The following is a 12,153-nucleotide window of genomic DNA, read 5'->3' on the forward strand; positions in this document are numbered from 1 at the left end:
TTATTGACTTAATACCAAAAGATGGCGCCAAATAACTATCTATTCCCTCCTCGCTTCCTACACCTGGTAATATCAAAAGGTCCACAACTGTTATTACTCATTTAAACCAGCACTTCAACGACCCCCACCCATCAACTTAGTCAAAAATAGTTTCAAATAATGAGGGTTAAAATAATCCTAAAATAAAGTATGGACATGTTGAACCCCCGACCTTCAGGGTGATGAGGTCAACACATGTTGAACCCACGACCTGCAGGGTGAGGAGGTCAACACATGTTGAACCCACGACCTGCAGGGTGAGGAGGTCAACACATGTTGAACCCCGACCTGCAGGGTGATGAGGTCAACACATGTTGAACCCCTGACCTGCAGGGTGAGGAGGTCAACACATGTTGAACCCACGACCTGCAGTGGATGAGGTCAACACCTGTTGAACCCCGACCTGCAGTGGATGAGGTCAACACCTGTTTTGTCACTTGGCACATGGTACATTTCCACAAGCTGCTAAATCATCCCGTAGTAGTTCATCAGCTTTCATTGAACTCCAGAACCATGGCCTCGCCGGAAACCCTCCATCTCCCCCCCCCCCCCCCCCCCCCCCAACATGCCAACCCAGGCTTTAAGATACTGATTGAAAAAAGACTGCATTTGTATATCTGTGTGTACACAAACACACCAAGACAAAGACACTTAGAGCTGGATCAACACCAGATCTTGGTTCTCTCATATACACACACACACAAAGCGGGCACACGTCTGATGTTTGATATTCCAAGCAGGCCTTTGATGAGTTGGCGCCGGTGCCCTGCGTGGCTGTTAGGGTTAGGGTTAGGGTTAACCCTGCGTGGCTGTTAGGGTTAGGGTTAACCCTGCGTGGCTGTTAGGGTTAGGGTTAACCCTGCGTGGCTGTTCCCAGCTGTCCACTGGGACGGCCTCATCAAGTAAATAACCTCCCAATTAAGCTCCAGCCCAATCAAGACTCCTCCGCGGTGAACACCCCCCCTGCCCCCCCTGCCCACGGCCCCTCCTCCCCACCTCCCCCCCTCCCCTCCTCCCCCCCTCCCTGCAGCGCTGCCTGCAGGTGGCTCACTGGAGCTCCGGATCATACCGGCTACAGAGCGCAGCCTTCTGGGTCTGCTTCATACCTTCATATTGGGAATACTCACATTTTTTATTCTTGCACTGGCGACGAAAAATACTAAAGGTCTACTGTTTTTCGAGTGAGGCTTACGTTACACAGTATGTTGTAGACATATCTATTTGAGCGTACAGAAATAAAGTTTGGGGGAGAGCTCTCTTATAGAGACTGGATCAACCAAGGCGGCTGAAAAGTTGGAGAGAGAGAACACTTAGAAAGTGGCACACAGGCAAACTCCTTCTCCTCCCTCTCTCTCTCTCTCTCTCCCTCTATCTCTCCCCCCCTCTCTCTCTTTCTCTCTCTCCAACCCTCCCTCCCTCCCTCTCTCTCTCTCTCCCTCCCTCCCTCCCTCTCTCCCCCCCCCCTCTCTCTCTCTCTCTCTCGCTCTCTCTCTCTCTCTCTCTTCTGGGCCCTCCTCTCTCCCAAAGGTGCCATAGGTAGACTCCTAATGAAAGATCAAGGGCATTAAGGGCGGAAAGCTAAGTGGGCTACCTGCCGTTAGCCTCTCGGTTACAGCGTATTAATTTTACCGCAGGCTCATTTGTAATGGGCGAGAGAGAAGGGCAGGGCGAGAGAGAGAGAGAGAGAGAGAGAGAGAGAGAGAGAGAGAGAGAGAGAGAGAGAGAGAGAGAGAGAGAGAGAGAGAGAGAGAGAGAGAGAGAGAGAGAGAGAGACACTCACAGGTAGAGAGAGAGAGAGAGAGAGAGAGAGAGAGAGAGAGAGAGAGAGAGAATCACACAGGTTGGCATTTCCAGGTGCTTTGTCAGCACAGCTTGCGTAGAGAATTCCGGCTTCATTACCCTCACTTTCAACTCGGTCACATTCTTCAACTCCATGTGCCACACGTTTCATGTGCTGCGTCTCGCACACGCATTGCTATCACACACATACATGTGCATGCGCAAAATCACATGCAAAGACGCACACAAAGACACAGCGAAAAAGAGATTCTGCCCATCAGACTTTAGTATTCAAGCTGTGGCATTCTAAGTGCTGCCAAAATCCATTTGGAATCAATATTAATTTTCATGCTTTAGTATTTTTATTGATATATATATATATATATATATATATATATATATATATATATACTGTATATATAATTATATACATAAATATATATGTTCTAGAACTGAAAATATTGTGCTGCATACCGATATGCAAAGCAACATACTGTATGTTCTTTATAGAGCTAAAGCAGCCTGCTGTAATTTCTACACAGAGCTTGTTTTCATTTAGTGTGTGTGTGTGTGTGTGTGTGTGTGTGTGTGTGTGTGTGTGTGTGTGTGTGTGTGTGTGTGTGTGTGTGTGTGTGTGTGTGTGTGTGTGTGTGTGTGTGTGTGATATTAATTGATTAATTGATTGGCTCCTGCTGTGTGTGTCCTTCTCCAGAGGAGAGGACCTGTAGCTGGGCAGGGTTGGCTGGAATACTGTTTTAGACCTTGCGGATCTCACATGTCACGTTATGATTTCAACAATAATTTTTACTTTGAATTTGTTTGAATTAGAATTAGAAGCGACTCATGAATAAATCTCGAGATTGCTTTTTTTTGTGCAAGACATCAAGCGTCTTTCATATAACCAGTCAGCACCAGAGTGATCTACACCAGGAACAAGGACAAGGAAATCGTAGTAACTATAGAGCTATAGCCCCTTATCTACTGTATAATCTTTATAGAGCTATAGCATCATACTGTCTGTTCTTTATAGAGCTATAGCATCATACTGTCTGTTCTTTATAGAGCTATAGCCCCTTATCTACTGTATAATCTTTATAGAGCATCCTACTGTCTGTTCTTTATAGAGCCATACTGTCTGTTCTTTATAGAGCTATAGCATCATACTGTCTGTTCTTTATAGAGCTATAGCATCTTATCTACTGTCTGTTCTTTATAGAGCTATAGCATTATACTGTCTGTCATTTATAGAGCTATAGCATCACACTGTCTGTTCTTTATAGAGCTATAGCATCATACTGTCTTCTTTATAGAGCTAGCATCATACTGTCTGTTCTTTATAGAGCTAGCATCATACTGTCTGTTCTTTTTAGAGCTATAGCATCATACTGTCTGTTCTTTATAGAGCTATAGCATCATACTGTCTGTTCTTTATAGAGCTAAAGCATCATACTGTCTGTTCTTTGTAGAGCTATAGCATCTGACCCCAGCATTGAGGCCAAGCCCTTCTGCCAACAGTCTGTCTGAGAGCCCTCAGGTGTCAACACGCTGCCTTCGTACAGAGCGTTGGAGTCCATATTGAGCAGCGCTGGTGTGAGGCTCAGAGGAGTCAGTCTGCCACGCTGTGCCTTTGCGGTGCATCAAAGTGCAGAGAGCTTCTCCATAGTAAGCTTTATGATGGACTGAAAGTTTGACCACTGTCCCAGTCTGTTTAACTGCCCATCAATAGCACGCATTGATGGATAGTGCATGAACAGCAAACCTTCCAGCATACAATATACATACAAGCTCTTTATTCAAGTAACAAACTCACAAACAATCTCTCCCTCTCACCATGGCTCGGTACTGCAGACTAAAAGAGTCAGGGTGGGGCTGAGGGCTTTAAATATGGTGTCTGGAACCACCTGCTGCCACTGATTGGCCCAAATTGGGCAAAACCATTTTCCCTTGAGACAAAGGAGGACACTGAATTCTTCAGTCATTGACATTGGACATTAATGAGCGACAAGCCTTAATGCACAAGTGAATATCAATGATCTAAAAGATGATAGGAACTTTAACATGCATGCTGTATATTTGATGAGTTTATTCATGGTTGAGTTGCAAAAGGCCACAGTATTATAATCCCCCTGTTGATTGGGCCTGTCTAGTGGGAGGGGCCATGGGGTATAAAAGGGGTGAGCTGCTGTCCTTCCGACAGTCTGCTGTATGCTGTGTGCGAGATGGGAAATATCTACTGAGGTGATTATTCCATTATGTTGTAAAGTATGGTTACATGCACTCAGTGATTGAGTTTAATTTGCATTGATTTTGTTAATGGTTTAATGTGATTTATTGACATTGATTATTTGAAGTACCGGTATTTGATTTTGAATATGCTTGATTTATTATAGAGAATATTTGATTATTGATCATTTGAATATTTGAATTGATTGAATTATTTGATTTTGGAATTGGTTTTGAATATGTTTTTATTTTCAGATATTTGGAGGTTGGCCTCCTCTATGTTTGGCACTTATCTGACACTTTGGGGGAATAAATGTTAAAAACCTATTTGCAGCTGTGTGACTTGCCATCCTTTGGGTTTGAAAGTCTGGTGTATTAAGGTTACATTACCTTCACCCGAGGCGGGGTGTGACATAGACATGGACTAAAACACTCGCCAGAGTTCTGCTCCCGTAGTGGAGTTGGTTTGCAGTATCACTGTTGAATCAGGCCTACTTCCATTACTTGTCTTCAAAGGGGATGTAGGTAAGATTGAAGAGCTTTTATTTGGGTGTAATTAGTTAAAAATGACCTAGCCATCTGTCAGCTATTAGTGAGTGAAATGCGCTGTGAGAATATGTAGTTAGTGAGTAAACTGCACCTCCCCGCCATGATTGGTTCTGGGAGTCCATCTTGCCTGTCAATCACATCTGTATGAAATGTAACCCATCTCAATGGTGGAGACGTGTAGGGAGAGAGGGCGGGGACGTTTCTGTATGTGTACTGCTGACCTGTCTGTATTTGGACGGACATTTGGAGCACACCTCTTGACCCTCCTCCACACATCACAGGTGTGTTAAGACGGCGTTGGACAAATTATAGCATGAGTCAAGACGGCACTAAGACAAAGGGTTTAGCACTGGGACGGTTTTAGGATCCACATTCGCACGCACGCACGCACAGTCATGGTTTGGTAGGCCAAGTAATTAGTAATTCAACCAATGACTAAACTTCTTGATAATATTTACTCAGCCAAAGAGTCACCACGCACTGACATGCTGTGAATGGGTTATTTCCCACACCAGGTTATCACGCCCAACATTTTACCGAGGTGTCTGTAGCCTTTTGTGTTCTCTGCTTCACCACGTAGACAGATGGGTGACGAATGAGCTAGGTGTAGATGTCACCAAACAACATGTCTGCAATGTATTTCTCACACCTACCCAAGGACGGAAAGAACACGGTTCCGCATTTCCAATCGCATCTAGGGCCTAAGTATGAAACGTAAAACACAAGTAGCTTTGTGGATGGATCTCTGGCACTGTTGCTATTATACCGGCGGATACATGACTCTAATCTAACCCTAATGTACATTGCCACGGACTGTATTATGTGTTTAGTTTGCATGCGTTTTAACAGATGGGTGCACACATACTGTCTGTTCTTGGGTGCACTGCGCGTCAAACATCACCCGCATTCGTTCATTCTTTTAAACACACACTCAGGGTAAAACTATGTTTTCTCACGATCAAATACTCATCAATCCTAAAAGTTATGGGCTTGTACACGATGTCTGTCAAGAAATTATGTGTTTGCTGTACCGTGGTTTCAGATGCATTGATTTAAAAGTACAACTTATTACCGCTGTATCAGCTGTTCTTTCCCTAATAATTTAACCAACGATATAGTTTACCCTAAAACTTTTTTTTTTGTAAGGCTGGAATATTTGGCTGAGTTTATTGTTATTTATTTTCTAACGCATGGCATGAGCCTACTAGAGTATTCATTCATGCAGCCCCTATGGATTTGTTTCTCCATATCCACATGCTATTTCTTTAGTTTCACATATATGAACAATCTTTGACATAATATTTAAATTAGGCTAATCGTTTGCATGCTTGGGCTGTGTATACCCTACGTGCATGAATGCTTATGTTTTAGTTCCGACCTGCCATGGCACGTCAAAATAGCGCAGTAACAACTGCGCTATCCGCTAGGGCACTTAGACCAGGTATTTGCCGGTCAGTGGCGCAATTGCTTTTGGATCACTAAAATATCACCAAGTAAGTAAAACGAAGACTACTCTAGACCATTCTTGTCAACCCCCCATATTAGTGAAAACAGCAATATATTTTTAAGTGAGGGCACACAGGAGACAAGCATTGGAATAAACAATCAAACATAATAATGCTCAATGTGCAAACTTTGCCTTCTGTTTTTCTCTAAATTTTTTGTTACCTAGGGTTTTGTGTGTCTCATGCCTAACATATTTGGGCCCTCACAGGTAGAATGAGGAATTAAGAAAGACCCATGCTAACTTGTGTCTCCCTCTCATCCTCCCTCACCTATCCTCTTTATAGTCTTCTATCCTTAGTTACAGTTCACCCAATAATTGTTTTTGCAGTTTAATCGTCCTGTACCTGTATACCTCCAGCCACCCCTTCTACATCATGACTTTAACCGGCCCTTTCCTGTCAACCCCTGCTTCTCCAACAATGCCCTACCTTCATTCTTCAAGATTCTTTAAATATTGACCTGTAAATTTGGCAATCAGCAGCTGGTCTTCTGTGCATTGTTCAGGTAATTAACATGCAAGAAAACCACAATACTGAATAAAGCCACTTTACAAAGTTATCCATACATAATTCATGTTCAACTTGTACATATATGATCAAACTCCGTTCTACCTTACTGGTGGCTCAACATGTTGATGTTTTATTTACCAACTGGAATGCCTTTAATTTAAAACAGCTCCTGACACAGCCAGTCCAACATGCTGCCCTAAAAATATATAGATACAAATTATTCCTAATTTTTTTTTATTATAATAGTAATGGAAAATGTGAATATAAACATGAGATTTACATGAATTACATTTTGGCAAATATCACTGCAAAGGGGTTTAAATTATATTGTGTTTGTTCACTGTAACTAATAGCCTTTGATCCGCTGTAATTATAGGCTGAACTAGACCTGGTCGTTTCCCTGGCAACGGGCTGCTGGAGGATTTGGGTCAGGAGACCTCAGAGCTGACCTGAGGCAGATCAAGAACCTGGGCGAGAACCCTAGAGAAGTAGACCCCGACTCCATCATCTGTTGTTTCTGTAGATTTTGTCCTATAATTGATTTGGGGAAATCCACAATATAATGCACTCACATCTTGTATTCTAGTTCCTCTTGCTCTGTTGGTGAGCCACACTGAGCACACTTTAATAATATATATAAATGTGTACATTTCGTAGCGAGCCATCATTACAGCAGGGTGTGATAAAGGAAAGAACAGTTATATTTGTTTAGGCCAGTGCTGTTACATTGGATAGATTAATGCTTGTCTTTGCCTTTTCTTTACTGCTGTTGCATAGCGACTGAGGGGTCTGTGTGGTGGGGTTCTTTTGTGCCATACCAGTGTTCTATGGAGACTCCCTTGCTGTAACCATAAACGGAGAACTTAAACCCTCTTACAGGTATCACATAAAGCATAAAGCTGTAACCATAAACAGAACTTAAACCCTCTTACAGGTATCACATAAAGCATAAAGCTGTAACCATAAACAGAACTTAAACCCTCTTACAGGTATCACATAAAGCTGTAACCATAAACAGAACTTAAACCCTCTTACAGGTATCACATAAAGCATAAAGCTGTAACCATAAACAAAAACCCTCTTACAGGTATCACATAAAGCATAAAGCTGTAAACATAAACAAAAACTTAAACCCTCTTACAGGTATCACATAAAGCTGTAACCATAAACAAAAACCCTCTTACAGGTATCACATAAAGCATAAAGCTGTAACCATAAACAGAGAACTTAAACCCTCTTACAGGTATCACATAAAGCATAAAGCTGTAACCATAAACAGAACTTAAACCCTCTTACAGGTATCACATAAAGCATAAAGCTGTAAACATAAACGGAGAACTTAAACCCTCTTACAGGTATCACATAAAGCATAAAGCTGTAAACATAAACGGAGAACTTAAACCCTCTTACAGGTATCACATAAAGCATAAAGCTGTAACCATAAACAGAACTTAAACCCTCTTACAGGTATCACATAAAGCATAAAGCTGTAACCATAAACAGAACTTAAACCCTCTTACAGGTATCACATAAAGCATAAAGCTGTAACCATAAACAGAACTTAAACCCTCTTACAGGTATCACATAAAGCATAAAGCTGTAACCATAAACAGAACTTAAACCCTCTTACAGGTATCACATAAAGCATAAAGCTGTAACCATAAACAGAACGTAAACCCTCTTACAGGTATCACATAAAGCATAAAGCTGTAACCATAAACAGAGAACTTAAACCCTCTTACAGGTATCACATAAAGCATAAAGCTGTAACCATAAACAAAAACCCTCTTACAGGTATCACATAAAGCATAAAGCTGTAAACATAAACAAAAACTTAAACCCTCTTACAGGTATCACATAAAGCATAAAGCTGTAACCATAAACAGAACTTAAACCCTCTTACAGGTATCACATAAAGCATAAAGCTGTAACCATAAACAGAGAACTTAAACCCTCTTACAGGTATCACATAAAGCATAAAGCTGTAACCATAAACAGAGAACTTAAACCCTCTTACAGGTATCACATAAAGCATAAAGCTGTAACCATAAACAGAGAACTTAAACCCTCTTACAGGTATCACATAAAGCATAAAGCTGTAACCATAAACAGAGAACTTAAACCCTCTTACAGGTATCACATAAAGCATAAAGCTGTAACCATAAACAAAAACCCTCTTACAGGTATCACATAAAGCTGTAAACATAAACAAAAACTTAAACCCTCTTACAGGTATCACATAAAGCATAAAGCTGTAACCATAAACAGAACTTAAACCCTCTTACAGGTATCACATAAAGCTGTAACCATAAACAGAACTTAAACCCTCTTACAGGTATCACATAAAGCATAAAGCTGTAACCATAAACAAAAACCCTCTTACAGGTATCACATAAAGCATAAAGCTGTAAACATAAACAAAAACTTAAACCCTCTTACAGGTATCACATAAAGCATAAAGCTGTAACCATAAACAAAAACCCTCTTACAGGTATCACATAAAGCATAAAGCTGTAACCATAAACAGAGAACTTAAACCCTCTTACAGGTATCACATAAAGCATAAAGCTGTAACCATAAACAGAACTTAAACCCTCTTACAGGTATCACATAAAGCATAAAGCTGTAAACATAAACGGAGAACTTAAACCCTCTTACAGGTATCACATAAAGCATAAAGCTGTAAACATAAACAGAACTTAAACCCTACAGGTATCACATAAAGCATAAAGCTGTAACCATAAACAGAGAACTTAAACCCTCTTACAGGTATCACATAAAGCATAAAGCTGTAAACATAAACAGAACTTAAACCTAAAAAGTGCACAACTTTTCACTGTTTTTTCTCTTCGCCAGCTCATAGCACAGTCCAGCAGAAATCAACACAAATCACCCTTGACATCACACACACTCTACACAGCCAGTATTCCCTCTTACCCTCAGGCCGCAGATACAGAGCCCCTACAGTAAGGACAAACGGAGCCCTGTCAAGTTTTGTCCCGGCATCCATAAGACTCTTGAATGGTTTAACCCCTCCTTGAACTGTATTTGTACTCTTGTTTTAATACCTGGAATCTTTTTAAATTATTTATTTATTCATCCTCCACTATGGAGGTAATAATACTATTTATTTATTAGGCTTAGGCAAGGATTTTTATTTTTATTTTCTGCAGGGCTGACGGTGTATGTTTGCGAGTGTGTGCGTGTTTTTATTTTGTTTATTGTATGTACTGTTGGGTATGGACACACCCTGCTGCTCCTCCACATCTGAAGTTCCTAACGGAAAAATAAAGTAATTTGAATTTAACCCTCATAGGGTGTTCGTGTTTTTGTTACACAGGAGGTGCTGCTGGGTCTGGTGGACCCATTGCCTTTTAATTCAACATACTCAAGCTTTTTTTTTTAAATACTCACCAGATGGTTACTTCATCCCAATTGCAAGTAATATAAACAACACATATGTTAAATTTGTTCACTTTACCTTTGTTAAATCAAATTTATGAATAGAGGTGCCACTCGTTTTTGTTTCTTTTTGCATTAAAATGCAACAAAATAAGGAAATGCCTCATAAAACAGGCATAACTGGGAAATAATCAACATCATTAGAAATTGAAACATACTCAATAACATCTGTCTGAACAACACATTAAAGCCTTTGAACACGGCCATTATACGTATATCAGACTATACCACACATGAGGGGCAGAGTCTCACTGTGTGTGTATTGCATATGTATTTTTTGCACTGGTTGCATGTATATTGTGTTTTTCTGTCCATCATGGGTCCACACACTTCACAGCGTTTATTTTTGGCTGACGGGCTGGTCCGCTGCTTGCGGGTTGTTCCTGGGGCTGGCTGCTTGCGGGTTGTTCCTGGGCCTGGCTGCTCGCTGGTTGTTCCTGGGGCTGGCTGCTCGCGGGTTGTTCCTGGGGCTGGCTGCTTGCGGGTTGTTCCTGGGGCTGGCTGCTTGCGGGTTGTTCCTGGGCCTGGCTGCTCGCGGGTTGTTCCTGGGGCTGGCTGCTCGCGGGTTGGTCCTGGGGTTGGCTGCTCGCGGGTTGGTCCTGGGGTTGGCTGCTCGCGGGCTGGTCCTGGCTGCCCACGGGATGGTCCTGGGGCTGGCTGCTTGCGGGCTGGTCCTGCCTGCTCACGGGATGGTCCTGGGGCTTGCTGCTCGCAGGCTTGTCCTGGCTGCTGAAGGGCTAGTCCTGAGGCTCTTTTACGTTTCGGAGCTGGCTGATGCTCATCCTCCTCTTCAAACTCTGAAATGTTATCCTCACTTTCCGAAACTATTTCCTCTGCATCACCATCAAAACCCTCTGTCTCTTCAAATATCAGCTGTAAGGCAGTCTGAACAGAGAATTGCTTTGCCATCTTGATCAGTTGTGGTATGGAACCACGCTGACAGAGCTTTTTTATAGTGTCAGGTCCCCAAGCTTGATAGTGTTGGGTGCTCCAATTTTGCAACCTTGTGTGGGAACAGTGGGTGCACACTGTGGGTGCTCACACCAAGGGCCCATTCACCTGCTTTACTCTTTCCCCCTCTCTCTTTCCCCCTCTCTCTCTCTCACACACACACACACACACACACACACACACACACACACACACACACACACACACACACACACACACACACACACACACACACACACACACACACACACACACACACACACAGAGGAAGAAGGGAAAATGAGGGTGCACAGAACCTATGATTTCCACACTTAAACTAGCTCCGGGTCCACTGGACCCGAAAAGCCTGTGTGTAATATAAATGTGATGGGGGGGGGTATACAAGGGGGGGTCATTGAAAATGTTTTCTGATTCATGTTCCTCACAGAAAATGAGCCAAAGCCAATGAATCTTAGTTCAAAATAATAATTATTTGTATCACTTTTATAAAGCTAAAAACTGAAAACGGGTCCCACAGACCCGAACACCTTATGAGGGTTAATTGAACAGTCCTTAGAGATCCAGACGCCCCGGCGGGCATGAGACACGACCTGAAGAGGTCACATATGTGTTATTTGCCTCTGTATGTGTGTGCCTCTTTGATTCCCTAGTAGTGTCAGTGGGTGTGTCTATGTTACCTGGATTTTGGCTTGTATCAGGTGTTTCGTCTGTCTGGTGTTGTCTGGGGCTGTGTATTTTCTTACTGGGCGCATGTGGGTGCAATTACGCCTGAGCTGTCCTTCATCAGTGTGAATGAGGTAGGACCTAGGTGGTACCGCCTTCTGAATGACAGTGCCCTGCTTCCTCTCTTGTCAGCCACACGTCCTGACCTGGCTGCAGCTGCGGCAGGGAGCGAACTCTGTGACGCAAGTTGTAACGGCGTTGTTGGTCCTCCTTCGCCTGCTTTTCAGACCTTCTGAAGCCCTTGATGTTCGGCCACCGAGGACGTAGCGTTGTTGGATGTTGTGGTACATCGGAGCGAATTTGTCTTCCCATAAGAAGTTGTGCTGGGGAGTAGCCACTCTCCAGCGGTGTAGCCCGATATGTCAGTAGCGTTTTTGCTTTGTCACCTCCTCCTTTCCACAATCCTTTAACT

This window comes from Gadus macrocephalus, chromosome 5 (assembly GCF_031168955.1).
Source record: "Gadus macrocephalus chromosome 5, ASM3116895v1".
Classification (NCBI taxonomy): Eukaryota; Metazoa; Chordata; class Actinopteri; order Gadiformes; family Gadidae; genus Gadus; species Gadus macrocephalus.